Genomic DNA, 15,957 nt, shown 5'->3' on the forward strand with positions numbered 1-15,957 from the left:
GGGAAGGCACATTTAATGTTGGCCAACTCACCTTAATTAAGCTAACATTTTCTCCCCTTCTTCCAGTCAGAAAGGCAAGTGAAATCCCCACAGCTGATATTTCCCATCAGATCTAAGTTCTTAAGAAGAACACACAAGGAAACATAACACAAACCATATAAAACCCCACAGAACTAGAGTGAAACATGGAAGGTAAGAGATGCAAGAATCATGGTCCTGTATTTGCATCTTTCTTTCCAATTTCTGGGGGAAGACAGGGGCATTTTCAGTCTCACCTGGAAGTTAGCAGCTGCTCAAGTAGAGGTTCTCAGAAGTGCTTGCAAACAGCTTGCAAACCAAAAAAAATCTGCAGGAATTAGATTAATAATTTCAAAATAGAGGACAGAATCAAGACAATCATAATGTTCTCATGTATAATTTATGGACAATGAAAAAAAAGTGCATCTACTGAATGCTTCTTTCACTCAGGCTTCTTTCACTTGAGGCTGCATCCAAAACTATTCAGATCAATGGGAAGAAGTTTCACCATCCCAAGTCCAAGCCAAGGCACAATCTGCTTACACCTGTTAAACAGATGGATAAAATGAAGCTAACACAAGAGAAGTGTGTTGCCCACAGTCACACAGGACAATGCTCAGTGACTGGAATTAGGAAACTTTGGAATCAACAGCAGTGTTTCCTCTGCTTCAAGTGAACACTGAGTCAAGGTGGGAATAGTTCTCTGGCACCCTCTAGTCCAGCACCTAAAAGCCAGGTGTTGTGGTCTGCAGTCCTGATATCTGCAACAAGGTGAGATCTCTCTGTCTCTCTTGTGTTGCAGCAGTTAATTCATATTGATATCATAAAACCAGGAGCAGTGGGAAACATCTCACTTTATAAATCAAACATAAAGAGCTGAGATGCAGTAAGGATAAATACTTCAGTTTCTTTCAGTTTTGGTTGGGTTTTTTTCCCTCTTCAGTTGAGTACAGCTAAACTGCCATATAAATATTTAAAAGAGCTGCTCATCAGGAGAAGGTACAAAATCTGAATTATAGCCTTTATTTGAGATGTGTGGTTTTGACACATTTTAAAATCTTGACTGTATTTGAACTGTGCTACTGCAGCCTTCTGTTATTTACTGCAAATTAAAAGGAATCAAGGTCTCTCTTCTGACTGCACTTCTCCTTTTCATGTTGCTAAATGTTACATTATCTCCTGCCTTTTTCGTGAAATTAAGCTTTGACCACTTAATTGATTAATTCTAGAGAGCAAAAGCTACACAGAGACATTTTCTTCAGAGTCAGTTAGGTTTTTGTTTGAGCAGACAGTTGTTCAGTCTTTTGTAAATACTGCAGTAAAATGAAAAAAACCACAAAAACTGAATATGAGCTTGATTCTCCCAATATTATCTGACTGGCCCTACCAAATTACGTGGAGATTTTCCGAGGGGACAAGTTCATGTGATCTGACCTTGCATAAGATACACAGAAAAAAAAAAAAAAAAGATAAACAATAAAAAGAAATGGAATGTTAAGTGTAAACTCATACTCCAACCAGAATTCTTTTCTGCAATGGCAGAAATCAAATACTGTCAAGAAAACAAAAAACATTCATGAACAGGATGCATTTCAGTTCAGGCTACAATACAGCATTTTTCTGACGAGCAGCTGTTTAAAATATTTATGTCAGCTTAGCTGTGTTCCACTGAAGAGAAAAAAAATCGACAGAAGAAGCAGCATTTGTCCTTAGCACATTTCAACTCTTTATGTTCAGTATATAGAAGACATTTTCCCTTTGCTTCTGATTTTGTGCTCTCAGTTTGAATTAACAATTCAACAGCTTCAAAACAAGGAAGTTGACCTTGTTGCAGAATTCAGCTTAAAGAAGGTAAGATTGCAGACTGTAACACCAGGCTTTCGCTGCAGGACTAAAGATGAAGATACCAGAGGACTCTTCCTGTCTTTACTCAGTCCTCATCTGGAGCAGAGAGCCTTTTCTGTTTGCTGACAGACTCAGTGCAGTCCTGTTTCACCTTGACAGCGTGGCTTGTTTGGTCTCTGCTCAGGTTTCATAACAGTGGTAAGCAGATGCTGACTTCTCAGGGAAGTGAAGGCTAGGACAAATCAATAAAACATCTGGCCTGATGTGTTACATACTGTGTAATCTTGTGCAGCTTGGAACATGAGTTTAAGAAAAATGTGTCTCCAGAAATGCTTCTGGTACCACTGGGAAGAAAGTACAAGGTAGAGAATTTGTCTCATTCTATGATATTTTGTCACTGTGGTTAATCTCAGTCATGGCTGATAAACTGGAATATTTTTCTTGCATGAAGTTATCCTTTTCATTTTCCAGACATGAGTAATTATGCCGTTCTCTTCCAGGATAAAGAACTCCTTAGTCCTAAAGTTTACCTCTGTTTGAAAGTGACTGATCAAATCACCTGATGATATTACTTTTAGCAAGATAAATGGACTGATCTCTTTAAATTATGTAATTTTCTAAAACTTGAGTCTTTTGGGGTTTTTTGCTTTTGAGGTAATCTTTCAGACTTCCTGATATGCAGCATGGTCTAACTAGAGACAGCTCGATGTTTGCTGAAGAGGTCACTGCTGAGATGTGCTCCTATCTCTTATTGCTCATTATTTATGGTCAGGCTTTTGCTCAGGTCAACTTTTGTCTTCAAATCTGCTTGTAGACAGGATCCCTTCTGCTCAGACTGTATATATTGTGATAAATACTTCTGTGTTCTATTTTGGTGTCTGAAAGAATTTCAAGGAGCATATGAAGAGACAAAACTCAAAACTGAAGGATCTTCCTCCTGACTTTTCTTTGAGGAACACAAGGGAATTGTTTCAGACATCCACCCCCCATCCACACAGCTGCCTGACTGGCTCCACAGGGTAGAACCTGTGCCTCATGCAAAGGACACAAAAGGCAGCTCTGTCCTGAGAGACCCGTAAAGAGCTGGAGAAAAGCCAAATGGTGGCAGATCCCAGGTCTAGCTTTCGTGTTGTATGAATTAGCTTAACCTAAGGTCAAGATCTGGGTGCAAGCCATTCAGTCTTGTAAATTTCTTCACAACTGATGGAATTTTGGCAATGGTTGAAGGCAATCTGGTGACAAGGCAAACAGCTGAAAATTGCAATATTTACCTTAGCCAGAGAGAAATTCCCCACTGATTTTCTGGCTACCTTATTTGTACACCTCTCAAGTAAGAGCAGCCTAGCAGATCTTTTCAGATAGTGAGCAGAAGTATCTTCTGAAACAACACTACAGTCATTTTTAAAAGACCAAAAAAATAAAACAATCCCCACAGCTCACAGCAGCACTGCTTTGTCGTTCCATCCCTTGCAGAGATAAGAGTTTGGTTACTCATTCCCTCTGCAGCACTCTCTGCAGTGCTCACCTTGGGAAGCAAAGAAATGGCAAAGGACAGAGGGTCCTGTCCCTGGAAGGAGTCACAAGCAGGAACAGTGCCTGCATGGTGGGGAACAAAAACTGATGTGAATTGGGCAGCACTGACACACAGGGAGACCGGTGGAAGGGACAGAAGGCAGGGACTGAGGATGCACAGGCTGCCAGTCACCTCGCTGGGCACAACTCAGACAGGGGGAAGGCTGATGTTTGGTCTGCTGGCAAGACTGGTGTGGAAGTTGGGGAAGAAAAGTGAATCTGCAAAAAGAGGCAGAAATGTACCTAAAGTGCTCTCAGGAAGCTGAAGAGAATCGCTGAATATTTGTAATAAAGACACGCTGAGTACAGTGAAAAGGAAGACTCAGAACTTGAAAGCTGGGTTGAAGTCCACTTGGTAAGACTTGAAGAGTGTATAGGTCTGGATCCCAAAGGAGCCAGAGCTGTTTGCTGATGACTTCAGTTATGATTTGTTTAAAAGCTTCCCATCTGTTCAGGTTTGTACTCTGTTTCACATTGAAATTACTGCTGGATGGATGTCATAGAGTGGTGATTTTGGACACATTCTCATTGAGTTTTACTCCTATATGTGATGTTTGGGGCTTTTTTTGCAGAGATCAGCACAAAAATGGCAAAACACAAGCAACTGTGACAGGATATATAAAACAGGATGAGCTGCCTACAGATAAATGAAAACAGTCCAAAATAATAGAGACCAATGTGAATCATGACCAAGAAGCTTATTTGTAATAATAAACATGTCATCTGTGTCAGATAAACAAATCACAAGTATTTATTAAGGTAACAAATGTATTATAAATAGAGAGACATCACAAATTCAGATCATGTCTCTCAGTGATAGTAGATATGAATTAGCAGCCATATCTGCCAAAATAAATCTGGCATTCTCACAGAGTCATAATTTAAAAAAAAAAAAATAAAAATAGTAATAAATAAAAAGGAGAGTACAGAGAAGGAGAGGGCAGACAGTCACTGCTTTTTTTCTTCCACTAGTGTGACATAGTTTAGAGAGATCAGGCTGCATTAGTGCTGCTAAACATGATATAAGCATGACAATGATAAGAAAAAACTGGAGGCAGGGTTGAGGGAGAGGCTTCCCTGGTAGCTGCAGTTCTGACCCCAATCCTATAAGCTGCTGCAGGCAAGCAGGTGCATGAGGCCTCATTTTGAAATCAGTGAGTTCAAGCCAAGCACAGAAGTCTGTCTAGCTGAAGCATCAGCTGGCAACTTCCACTTACCTCCTTCTGCCAGTCTTTCAGATGCAGATAACACTTTCTTGATGAGGGATGAGTGTTGATATAATGAAAGTAAATGTGATAGAGTATTTATTCTTTAATTCTGGTGCTTGTGGAACGAAGCTGGTCAGTTTAAAAAGACCAAAATTAATTTTCAGGAGGACCTATATAAAATCAGTTGTTCTTAATGCAAACCTGGCACTAGCTCGTCATGTTGTCCTGAGCTCCTGGAAACGGAGAGGCTGAGATTCTGCAGCAGGGGGGATGCTTCCATAACATACACTCCTGTGCTTCAGACCATAGATTTCAGGACATAAACAGTACTATACCAAACTGAACAAAACCTATAAAATAGGCCTATAAAATACCAAATGTGACTGAAACAATATTGGGCTTGGAATTAATTTTTTTGTATTTCCTTCCCTTCTGTGAAGGTAATGGTGTGTACTCAAGGCCAAGCTCCTGCTGCCTATATTCAAAGGGGGAATGGAGAAACTCTTAATGTGATAGTCTGCCTGTCCTGGTTGGTTTTCCAAAGAAGAAAATGAACAAAACTACCTCGTCATTGCTAGTGCTGGTCCAGATGGACTGCTCTGCAGTGATAAAGACAAGGTAGAATGTTGTGCCACCATTTTCGTGACTATCAGGGGTACAGCCAAGAGGATGGGGCCAGACTCTCCTCAGGAGCACAGCAACGGGATAAGAGGCACAGGGCACAAACAGAAACACAGGAAGTTCGATCTGAATATGAGGAAAGACTTATTTACTTTGAGAGTGACGGAGCACTGGAACAGGATGTCCAGAGAGGCTGTGGAGTCTCCTCTGGAGATATTCAAAACCCAGTTTGATGTGATGCTGTGCAACCTGCTTTAGCAGGGACATTGGGCTACATGATGTCCAGAGGTCCTATCAACACAGGCCATTCTGTGATTCTGTGAATTAAGCCCAAAATAAAGTCAGGAGCTCTCAGCTGTAAATCTCAGTCAGCATAATAAGAGGTAGGTGCTGCCCCAACTGTCCTCTGGATATAGTGCCACCACTACTAGAGCAATTTGAATTTTAAGGGATATTCTTGTAGCTGGTTTCTATTTTTGTTTTCCTTCTGGTAAGTCCTACATACTTATCTTCAGGTACACTCAAAAATCTTTCTCTTCCTTATGTTTATATGAATGGATCCTCTCAGATATCCTTTATCCCCTGCAGCAGTTGTTCTGTGACAGTCCTGAGCATTTTGACTCTTCCTCACAAGGCAGATTTTTGCTCCTAATGCTGTTGGACTGGCCTGTCCTGGCCATCTCTGTGATTTCTCAATCTCCCTTCATGCCAGAAAGGTCAGGTCCCTGCTCCACACACGGACACATCCACAGCAGCCCACGTTAAAGGCAGGAGTGGCCCAAGGCAGTGCAGGCAGAGGACACAGGTGCTGTTCACTGCTCAGGGCAGGATGCAGCCTGTCTTCAGCAATCCAACTCTGCACCTCTGCCTGGAAGCAAAATACTTGGATAAAAATGGGCAAAGAGGCCTTCTCAAACAAACCCACAGCATTTCTGGGCTCAACCCTGATTCTCAGGACTCAGTAGGAAATTCAAGGTCATATTTTTGTTCTGTGTAGCTCTGAGAACACATCTTTTGTCGTTGATTGAAGCTCAGCCTGAGCTGGGAGCTTAGGAGCTTGGCTGTGGCTGTGTCTTCCTGATGAAAATCCTTGGTTCCTGGCTCATTTTAGTGGATGTGCTCACCCACAACTGAAGGACATGATAAAATGGATGTAGTCATAATTGTTTATTTGTTAAAAAAAAACATGAACAATTATTTGTGAATTTGGGATGCACTCGCTGAATATTTTTGAGATTAAAAACAATAAGGACAACATTTTGTTGGGTTTTTTCCCTAAGCCCTTTGTCTTCTCCCAGGAATAGGAAAAAATTAAAACCTGGAGTAATCTATAGATGATTAGCTCTATGATTTTTTTTTAAAATGAGCTACACAGTTTCACTAGCATGTGGAAATACTCATAGGAGTACTTACTAAACAAATGCACCATTTTTATCATGAAACAATGACAAAATGCTGTTAAAATAGATGTTGTCTTGCAGACTATTATTCTGGCCTCTTTACATCACTCTTAAATGGAAGGAGAATTAAAGGCTGAAGTGGGAGATATGTATCCTACTGCTTTGTAAATGAAAAGAAAGATTACATCTGCCTTAGAATTAAGTAGAGACCTGATGTTATAACATAAATAGAGAACAAAATTCATGTTTCTGGAGAAAAATCCTGTGGAATTAACATGGCACCTTAGCATAGAGCTATTACAAGGCAGTTAATATGGCATAACTTTAGGGAGCACCAGGAAATCTGGCCTGCAGCACAGAGGAATTATAATAGCCTCATGTAGTAAGCTTTGATGTGAATACTGAAGAGCAATACCAAGATTGAAATGCAAAACTAATAGTTTCATTGGAAATGTTTAATGTGTATTTCACTGCTCACTCAGAAAGAAAATATTTCAGGTAGGAATTTTGAGTTTTCACTAAATTTCCATTGGAGTAGAAACTGGGAAAAAAATCTCTGAATGCAATGCCTAGGCTCTTCTGTGAATCTAGTCCTTTGCTTTTATTACACATATCTGGAAAAAAGGGTTACAGAACTAATGTTGGTTCCAACAAAAAAATAGCAAATAACTTACGCTGAAACTATAAAATTTTATTATTTACCAAATACACTGAAAACAATGTTTTGGGCATGTCTTTGGAAAAAAAAAGCAGAGTTTAATTTTTTGGTTCAACAACTAAATCAAATAATCAATTATTTGCACAAACCAACCAATTTGAACATCCCCTTAAATCCTAAAACAGGAGCTTGCTATTGACAAGCAAGGAATTTGGATGAACTTCTCACAGGTATGTTATTCCCAGGGAATATTGATTTCTGTTATTTAGCTTTTATGTTTGAAAAGATGAAAAATTGTTTCCAGCTTGAAACTAAGTCTGCAGGAACAAGCTTTTATTAAAGTGCAAATTTCATTTAAGTGCAAATTTTTCTTAATCACATATTACTTCATTTTCTGAAATATGTTTTTAGGAGGCAATGTCAAAAGTACAATTAAATGGTGCAGGACTGAGTCCTAATTGATGATGACAATAATGAAAATGAATTATTTACTGAAAGCTTATTTTTTGCTTCTTTTTTTCCCCCCTTGCTTTTACCTCTCATTATTCGGCTTGGAAACAGAGTGTCCTAAAATTATTTGAGTGTCCTGCTGTCAGTATTCAGACAAGCATTTCTCAGGATGTCTTAATGCACACTAATATTTTCAGTAGGCTTTTAATAGAACATCTTTCTCTCCAGTTACTTTTAGTCCTAATCTTTAATGTAGGGCCTTGCATCTCTTTTCATGCTTCTCTTTTTATTAACTTTCCAAATATATTCAGAAATCCCCTAATTTGTATCCGGCAGTGACTTATGTATTGAAGCATTAAAATGTACATTTAAAAACATTGAACCTAATGTTGGAAACAGATAAAATACTTTTAAAGTTCCTAGTTTAAATATACGTGATTTGAAAAATACGAATTTTTAAAAGCGCTATTTTTATAAAAAAGAAGAAATGTTCTTCAGAATTCCATCTTTTTTCCTTTCCTATTAAGAAGCAAAAGTCCAGAAGGATTGGAAAAAAAAAAAAAAAAAAAGAACAAGAGAGAAAAAAAAAAGTAATGTCCAAAGCTGGGGAGGCAGTGCAGTGAATTTTCATCAGAATGCTAATTTTTATTTGAGACTTTCAGAATGGAAAGCAAAAAAAATATCAGTCTTCAATTTTTTTGGAAGCAACATCTAATATTTAGCACCCACACTGTTCTAAATAAACTTAATGGATGTCAGAATCAAAAGAGGAGCGATCTAACATGGCAGCTGGGTGTGGTGGCTGGCTTCTTCCTCCTTGGGTTCCTGCTCTCTCCTTGGGTTCCTGTTCTCTCCCTGGGTTCCTGTTCTCTCCCTGGGTTCCTGTTCTCTCCTCGGGTTCCTGTTCTCTCCCTGGGTTCCTGTTCTCTCCCTGGGTTCCTGTTCTCTCCTCAGGTTCATGCCCTCCTCACGTGGCAAGGGCAATTAGTGAGCTCCTGACAAGTCCTGTCTCTGTTATGACAACAGAAGGACAGCCAGCAGTGAGGCTCATGGCTGCAGCAAAGGGGAGAAGCTTTGGAGAGCTGGCTTCTGGCTTGAGTACAAAATGGTAGCTGCTGGGACTGCATGGCAAAAATGGGTGTTACAGAATGTGAGTGTAGGGTTGTGTGCGTGGTTGGTATAGAACGTGAGGGTGTAATGGAACGCTGCAGACTCTGTGAGTCTTGTATGTGTTGACTTTAAGGTTAAACAAGTAATTTGGGCCTGATGGGAGCAGGGCTAAATGGATGACCTTAGATTACCTGTCGTTTTTCTCTTAGCCATGGCTGTTCTTAATATTTCTCTCTTTCATTTTTTTTTTTCTAAAGGCCTGGTATGGGAGGTTTGATCTCTTGCCAGGTAGCCTGGCGGGAATGCTCTGTTCAGTTACGCAAGAAGCATGGATTTGATCCCCACCTCCTGTTACCATGCTCGTAGGAACACACGTGGTAGAAATAAAAGCATTAGCCTGCAGCCACAGTGCTGTGCTGTGCTCCCACAGCTCTCACCTGGGCAGCCAGCTCAGCCTCACTCAGGACTGTCGGGGCTGGGGGTGCTCTGGCAGCCTGGAAAAGAGCCACAGAATAAAAGAATGTGGCTGGAACACTGCTGTCATCTGTGCTTCTGTCCAGGGACTTCCTACTCTTTGTGGTGTATTTTTTGTTACTATTGTTTCACTGATAAACCTTTGTTTCAGAAACATGCTTTTTTTTTTTTTTTAAGTCAACAAAAGTTATTACTGTGAGTATGCAAACTTGTGTAGATGCAATGTGAAGAATGGCACTTTGGAGGTCACAGCTGAGAGTCTTCCCAGCAACACTTAACACCAGGAGTTTTGCAATCCAGCTTTTCCTTACCAACCAGTTCAAGGTGCATCAGCGACACTGGTTCAGTCACTCATACAAAAAGGTACCGTTTTAACCTGTGCCAGTAATACAAGAGTCATTTAATACTCATGCATACACTGAAGAAGTTGCATTTTTGTACTTTTTTGGGGGGTGGGTCCCAACATTGCCTAAGTGCTTCAGCCTGAGCCCTACATGAAACACCGTGGCACGCTGTGCCCTGGAGAACTTGCAGTCTGATGGCAGTCAGAAGGGCTCTGGCACCCATCAAAAACAAGTAATGCAATCCTGGTGAGTGATGTTTAAAGCTGTGACTCCAGGACTGAGCAGTAGGCTTGGATGATAGGGGAGAAAGTGTAGAAGCAGAAGGGGTTGAGGAGGAGGAGAAACAAGAGCAGCAGTACAGATATGGTAATTCTATCAACTTCAGGTTCTAGTTTGTTCCACTCCACTCCATTTTACCCCAAAGCCCCACTTCTAGGGGAAGAGGAAAGCCACGTGTTTGTGAGAAGGTGTGTGGGAAAAGTGTCTCCAGATACCTGAGTCAGAAGAAAGCTTGTGCAAAAGGAAAGGGGGCTGCACTTGGCCCTTATTTTATCCACCTGCAGTAAGACTACCTCAGAGGTAATTCATGTGACAGTTAGAGCATCTATATGCCATGGGGAAATAAAGGTACTTCACATTCTACTTTTCCCTCACAAATGACTAAACGCTGTTTAGCTTTGTTTTGTTTCAACATCTTGTGAGCATATACTGATCACTAGTGTGCACTCAGACGAGGAGCTAATTGTCACCAGACACAGAACAAGGGACAGAGTTCCTGCCTGTTCTTCTAAGGCAATGCTACAAGCAAAGCATTAGAGTCAGACCTGGAACAAAATCTGAGCTCCAAACAATTCTAAAGGTTAGGTGAGCTCTACTCTACATCCAACTGCAATAGCAAAACATCCCTCAGATCTGAAAACCCCCAAAGCAAGAGGGATGTCTGGAGTAAGAGCTGATCTGTGTTCTGACCTTGTGCAAAAGCAACTCAGTTCTGCCTGAATGTTTGACAAATGCTGTTCAACAGACTACAAGAATTTACAGCACCTTCAAAACACAACCACAGCAGCACTCTGTATTCTCCTCACCTTTTCACATTTTTTCCTTCAGGTTCTGAGTTTTGTTATTAAATTTTGGTATAAAACATTAAAATAAATAGTAAGCAGCAACATTTTCTAAAAATATCAAAGATGAAAAAATATTATTGTTTCCCTTTTCCTAGCGAGAAAAGTGAGGCACTAATTACCAGCCCAAGGTGACTTTCCTCAGTACAAGATAACAAAAGAAAGAGCAAGTTAATTTAATGTTTTGAAGGTTGAGTGTTTCGGTTTGCCTTTTTTTTTTTTTTTTTTTTTTTTTTTTACTTTTGAAAAAGCACTCTGGTGGAAAAATGCAGCTTCAGAAATGTGAAAATGAGTTCAAATAGAATGTGAATCTAAAAGGGTTGGCTGCTACACACGAATTTGTGGCTGTGACACAACAATAGATGAGTGATCGGTTTGTGTGTAGATAATTGCAGTGGGTCTAGCCTACAGGAGAAAAATGCTTTTATGCAAGAGTTCTGGACAGGGTGGAAGCACTTGAATATTGTAATGATGGAAAAGCTAACAGACAAAAGAAGACTCTAGACAGTAGTGCTCCTTTTGTTGGAGGAGAAAAATACTGTGTGCGACTCTGTTGGCTGAAACTTGCCAGTGCAAGGCAATGCAGGGTGAGCTTGGCAGTCACAGGTGCCAGTCGGCTCCCTGAGATTCCACTTGCTGAACTAAAAGGGTCCTGTCCTCAGAACCACCAAAAGCAGCCAGTGAAAGGTTATGAAATGTATCCAGTAAATATTTTTCTGGAGAGAGAATAAACTGTGTCCAGTACTCCACTGGCTGGGAATGGTGTTGCTCCATCTCCGTTAGCCAGTTCCAAGAGCCAAGCCATGCAGCTGGATGGAGACTGGTGCCTTTGCAGTTGAATTAAACACTGTCAAGCAGCTGCTCTCCTGATTTGCCTCCAGACTCTTTCTGCACTGTTGTCCACACCTGCTTGTGCTCAGTTAGACACATCTTGCCAGCACAGGATATATCAAAGAGGTTTGATATACGACAACATTACCCAGGAGTTCACAAGCATTTACAGCCTCTCACCCACTACCAGGATCTTCCTAGCGCTTTGTCCAGTCCAGTGCTACCCTGCTATTGCTTCTCACCCAGGCCTTGCTGTATCCCTGCTGCTCTGCCCACCCAGCCTAAGATCCAGTCTTTCTTTTCTCTCTCTCTGTTAGCTCTCTTCTTGTCCTTTAATGATGGATTTTGTAAACCTGCCAGATCCTCTTCCTCAGGTTGGGCGGGGGACACTGGAAGGGACTGTGTCAGCCTGCCATCACTTGCTTTCTCTTGAGTTTTGTAAATGGTTTGAACTGGATTTCACCAAGCAGCAAAAAGCATTTGGAGGGCTTTCCGTCAGCAGTGTATAAATAAAAATGGATAAGAATAGATTGGATTGTTGCTTCTTACGTCCGCTTCCCCATTTTATTTTTGACAGGTCCCAACACCCACACACACACACTCCTTGCTCAGACTCAGATAGATCTGATTTTTCATCTGCTTTGAGGTTTTTGGCAGGATTTTCCATTCCTCATAGAGAGTTTCAATAGTTCCCACCTTGGTCCTTAGTGCTCAGAATTTGTGCCCTGATGCTTTCTGTACTTACAGGTCTTAGCAGGCCCATCATTAAAACATCAGAAGGGCAAGAACTGCACCTCCTGCAGGCTCTGAAGCAGGAAAGCTGCTGCTGGCTACTGATCTCCTTTGCAATTCCACTGGGTCCAACATCACTCCCCTACTTCAGTCTGCGCTTCCTACTGCACAGGAGTGGAACCGAGCAAACAATCTGCGACAGGTAATTTATGTAATGAATTTACCCTTTTCCCTTGAGCTGAATATGCATGAGTGGGTGCTGATGTCTTCAAGTGCATTCCCTGTTTGAAGAGGCTTGCCTTGTTTTTTTCCCCTGTTAAAGCACCGCTTTTAATGCTACATATCAATCACGAGTGTTCCCCGGTGCATCCAAAAGCTGGTATTTGCTATTCAAATGGTGTGAAGTTGTAACTGTTTACATAAGTTTTGAGAAATTGTTTCTGATCCTGAAGTGGAAAGCATTAAAATACCTCTGTCATGTGCAGCACACAGCCCTTCAAAGTGTGGATTTAATGTTTACAGATGTGCTCTCGCAATTCATTTTTCATGAGCGTTTGTGCCGGGAGACCTTGGTTGCTGGAATGTGTGCACAAAGGGAAGCGTGAAAGCAACACAATAACAAACAAGTGCAACATTCTTAAAAATTCTGTATTTGTTAAGTCAGCTTTTAGAAGGTTCTGGGTTGGAAGTCTAAGAGGAGCAGCTGAGGGCACTTGGGTCGTTCAGCCTGGAGGAGACTGAGGGGACACTTTATGGTGGTGTTCAACTTCCCTGCGAGAGGAACAGGGGCAGGCACCGATCTCCTCTCTGTGCTGACAGTGACAGGAGCCGAGGGAATGGCCCGGAGCTGGGCCAGGGCAGGTTTGGGGGAGCAGGAAAAGGTTTTTCCCCCAGAGGATGTTTTGGGAACAGCTCCCCAGGGCAGCGGGCACAGCCCCAGCCTGCCAGCGCTCCCGGGCACAGCGTGGGACTCTTGGGGTGTCCTGCGCAGGGCGAGGCGCTGGGCTGGGCCATCCCCGGGGGCCATCCCTGGGGTCTGTCCCAGCGCAGCACACCCCGCCATGCTGACGCTCCCTCAGAAACCGCGGCCCCGCGGGGGCGCCCTGCTCGGCCGGAAGTGACGCGCCCGTGAGGGCGGAAGTGGCGCGAGCGGGGGCGTGGCCGCGGGCGGCAGGTGAGGGGAGCGCGCGGGGGGGCGGGGCCGGGGCCGGGCCCCCTCAGAGCCCCGGCGGGAGCGGGGCCCCCTCAGAGCCCCGGCGGTGCAGGGGAACGGCACTGGGAGCAGTTCCGGGAACTGTTCTGGGAGCAGCTCGGCTCCGGTGGGTGCCCTCCCGCCGGGCCCGAGCGGGGCCTCTGCGGGGGGCTGTGCTGGGAGTGCGGCCTGTCTCGCCTGTGGCCACAGGCGCTGTGCGTCGGGAACCCCGCCAGCTGTTGGGTAGGAGAGCTTAGCAGCGCCTGTTAGGGAGGGGCAGCTGAGCTGGGAAATGGTTTGTTGCACTTCTTATCCTGGGTGCGTTAGGAAGAGCATTGCCTGTAGGTCGAGGGAGGTGATCCTGCCCCTCTGCCCAGGGCTGGTGAGGCCACACCTGAGTGCTGCGTCCAGTTCTGAATTCCTGAGGGCCTGTGATACATGGAGTTCCAGCAGAGAGCGACAAAGTCGATTAACGGACTGGAGCATCTCTCTTGTGAGGGCAGGCTGAGGGAGTTGGGTTTGTTCAGCCTCGAAAAAAATATTTTCCAGGCAAGTTGTGGAGTCTCCCTCACTGGATATTCAAGGACCATTTGGGTGCCATCATGGGCCAGGTGCTCTGGGATGAGTCTGCTTGAGCAGGGACTTGGGCCAGATGACCCACTGAGGTCCCGTCCAACCTGAGCCGCTCTGTGATTGTTATGTGGTGCTTTGGTGTTGAGCCATGACTTAGACTGGGAGATCTGCCAGGCAGGCATGGAGCATGGAATCCTCAAGTTGGCAGTGACATACAGGACTCCTGAGCTCCACACGGTGTTTCAGAGAATGGCAAAGGCAGTGCTTCTTTTCAGTGTAGATCAGGTACCCTGTAGGGACAGACAGGAGATGCTGCAGCCTGAAGGGAGAAAAAGAGACAGAGGTGTCAGACATGGGACTCTGTGTTGTGCATTATATGATTTTTCCTCAGATAGTCAGCTAATGGCTTGTGATGGGGTTTGGGTGTTTTGTGCTATTCCAAGTACACACCCAAGCCAGTAGTTATGCTGGTTGTAATGATTTGTCAAATAAAACCATATTGTCGGTGTTTGCCAGTGAACTCAAATGCTGATGTGATAATTGTAATTATTGGAATAATCTTCTTCTATGTTCAAAATAAAGAAGGAGTTGGCCAGCAGTATGAAGACCACAGGACTATTAGACCTAGCTGTGCACATGAAGAAAGGATGCTGATGGATGCAGGGAACAAAATTATTTTGTATGCAGTGGTGATGACCATTGATAGTATTTATTTTAGTAATCAACAGGAAATCCTGTGATAAGGTTTCTCCCCTCCTTTTGTTTTGTTTGGTTTTTGGTTTTTTTTTTGTTTGCTTGTGGGGGTTTTGTGTTTGGGTTTTTTTTGTCTTTTTTGGTTATTAGCTGTGGTTCAGATATTGAATGCTTGAATAGCACCTGGATTTTCCCTAAGACCTCTTTCCAAAGAGAAGGCTCTTTATCCCTCTGCAGAGGAGGCTAATTCTTGACTCTGTGCAAGTCACAGTGCAGCTTCCAGCAGGGAGTGTGGGATAGTGCTGACAGTGGTTGTGGCATATCATGGGATTGAGGCAAATGTCAGCAGGGAGTGTGCCTGGAATGACCTCTTTATTTCATGGAGGTTGGGTGGTAGGTGTTCCTGGCCATGATTTTCAGACTGGGCTGACCTATCCTGGAGTAGATGAGGTAGAAGCTAGAACTGCCCCAATTCCTTGGCAGCTCCCTGAAATACAGAGTCTTCCAGGAGCAGTGAAAGGAAGCGGAGCAGAGAATGCTGCTCTTGCCAGAGGCAACGCCTGGAAGCAAAGTGGCTTTGGCATGTCCTTGTAGTGGCTTTTCTGCATGACAGTTTTCTGGGAATCAGAGGTGCTCCAGTCAACTGTCCCTTGCTTAGGCTTCATTTTAGGAAGGTTGGCTGATAAGTTCTCCTGATACTTCATTATGTTTGTCTTGTCTGAGTAGTAAAGCTAGGATGTAGAGGCTGCCTGATATATCCCTGTATTCCTCGGATGCTTTGAATGGGGAGGGGGAAACAGCCACACCTCCAGAGCCCTGAGGCAGAAGAGTGCCTGTGGCACTCCCAGAGCAGCACAGGCTGCTATTCTTAGCATCTGTCCTTCTTCTATCACTCCAGATATTTAAACTGAGTTTTAAATCTTCATTCCTTCAGGTACAAAGTGCTGTTCTCTCAGCTCAGGAGTTCATGGGCCAGAAAACTGAAAGCAGATAATTCCTGGGAAGTACTCTACAATCTGGCTTCTGGGTAATACCAGGTGACTGTGGTCACGTCAAGCTCAGCTTGGTGAGTGAAAGGGAAGGGTAGAAATTGGGGGCTGGGGAAGAATAGTACT

General features: G+C 43.2%; 1 protein-coding gene across 9 annotated transcripts in view; it reads left to right on the forward strand.

The window, feature by feature from the left end:
• Positions 1 to 12,457: 12,457 nt before the first annotated feature.
• The window catches only part of WASHC1 (WASH complex subunit 1), a 39,370-nt gene continuing 35,870 nt past the window's right edge, over positions 12,458 to 15,957 (forward strand). For 3 of the 9 annotated variants that reach the window (XM_015627559.2, XM_015627554.2, XM_015627551.2), the window contains exons 1-2: positions 13,578 to 13,703; positions 15,777 to 15,908. The gene's annotated coding sequence lies outside the window, so the exon portion shown is untranslated. The other 6 variants (XM_015627553.3, XM_015627556.3, XM_015627552.3 and 3 more) reach the window with 6 other exon arrangements.

This window comes from Parus major, chromosome 1A, assembly GCF_001522545.3.
Source record: "Parus major isolate Abel chromosome 1A, Parus_major1.1, whole genome shotgun sequence".
Lineage (NCBI taxonomy): Eukaryota > Metazoa > Chordata > Aves > Passeriformes > Paridae > Parus > Parus major.